Source organism: Columba livia, chromosome 2, assembly GCF_036013475.1.
Source record: "Columba livia isolate bColLiv1 breed racing homer chromosome 2, bColLiv1.pat.W.v2, whole genome shotgun sequence".
NCBI lineage: Eukaryota > Metazoa > Chordata > Aves > Columbiformes > Columbidae > Columba > Columba livia.
Window position 1 is genome coordinate 58222756 of NC_088603.1, and position 1820 is coordinate 58224575.

At 41.5% G+C, this 1820-nt stretch overlaps 1 non-coding gene across 1 annotated transcript; it reads right to left on the minus strand.

Annotated features, from left to right (window-relative positions):
- Nucleotides 1-1218: 1218 nt before the first annotated feature.
- On the minus strand, nt 1219-1292 carry TRNAI-AAU (transfer RNA isoleucine (anticodon AAU)). The gene has a single exon. It is a non-coding gene; the product is annotated as a tRNA-Ile (tRNA).
- Between the last annotated feature and the right edge of the window lie 528 nt (nt 1293-1820).

The window sequence follows — 1820 nt, forward strand, 5'->3', positions numbered from 1 at the left end:
GTGGTTTTTTTTTTGGAGGGTGTTGTGAGGTTTTTGTTTTTTGCTTTTTTTTCAACTTAAAGAAAAAAAACAAAATCCCTTTCAAAAGGTTAAGATTTGACCTCTTTAAAGAGTGCTTACTTTCTGTGAATTATGTACTTCCATAGATTTTGATTAACTGTAGCACTGAACTTTTATGAGTGACTCATAAGGCATATAAGGTTATCAGTCTTTAGCTCAAAACTTAAAAGTACTCCCACTTTTACTAGTCTGGGATCTGTCAGCTTGCAAATGGATAGAAATAATGTTGAAAGTATTTTTGTACCCAGTTTGACCAACAGAGGAGATTATGGACCAAGTTTTAAGAATCCTGTAATCTCAATAAAATAGCAAAATATACTGATCTTTTAGAATCCAGGTTTCAGCAATAACTCATAATCAGAGATGAAGGCTAAGATACATACACATATACATGTAGGTGGGATCTGTGAACTTTTAAAGTATCACAGTATGTTTGGGATTGGAAGGGACCTCAAAAGATCATCAAAAGATCACCAATCCCCCTGCCAGAGCAGGAACGCCTAGGCGAGGTCGCACAGGAACATGTCCAGGCAGGTTTTGAATGTCTCCAGAGAAGGAGACTCCACAACTTCCCTGGGCAGCCTGTTCCAATGCTCTGTCACCCTCACTGAGAAGAAGTTTTTTCTCAAATTTAAGTGGAACCTCTTGTGTTCCAGCTTGATCCCATTACCCCTTGTCCTGTCATTGTTTGCCACTGAGAAGAGACTGGCTCCATCCTCATGGCACTCACCCTTTATATATTTATAAACATTAATAAGGTCCCCCCTTAGTCTCCTCTTCTCCAAACTAAAGAGACCCAGCTCCCTCAGCCTTTCTTCATAAGGGAGGTGCTCCACTCCCTTAATCATCTTTGTTGCCCTACGCTGGACCCTCTCCAGCAGTTCCCTGTCCTTCTGGAACTGAGGGGCCCAGAACTGGACACAATATTCCAGATGTGGTCTCACCAGCGCGGAGTAGAGGGGAAGGAGAACCTCTCTCGATCTACTAGCCACCCCCCTTCTAATACACCCCAGGATGCCATTGGCCTTCCTAGCCACAAGGGCACAGTGCTGGCTCATGGTCATCCTGTTGTCCACCAGGACCCCCAGGTCCCTTTCCCCTACACTGCTCTCTAACATGTAATTTCCCAACCTATACTGGAACCTGGGAAAAAGCAAGTGGCCCGTACGGGGATCGAACCCGCGACCTTGGCGTTATTAGCACCACGCTCTAACCAACTGAGCTAACCGGCCCAACAGGTCTGGATTATTTTTTGGTTTGCCACTGAAGAGGGGATTAGAAGGATTTTTTACAGATGCCTTTTGAGGCTGAACTAATTAACAACATAACAATTCTTGACAGTTGAAAACCTTGTATTACATTAACTTTTATCATTATCTTAGCCTTTGTAGGGCCAGCCCAGTTCCTGCAGCCTTTCATTAGAAGCAGAATTTTCCTGATTTTTCTTTCAGTATCCTAATTATTTGATCTGCAATCTATTTTCCTTCCTCTTTTCCCTTCTAGACACTGGCTCACAACAGTAGTAACTTTCTACCACTCTGGCAGGTGAATAACTAAGATGGAATTTCTTTTAATTTACTAGCAGGTTTGATTTTTTGCAATCCTTTTGAATTTGACTGAAAATAAAAGTCAGTCCAAACACCATTAAAAATTTCAGTCTGAATGAAACATTTTACCTTATTTTAATTCAGTTCAGAAAGAAACATCCTTTTGCATTCTCAGGTTAGAGCGTCTTGTTTTAAAACAGCAAACTACTTCTG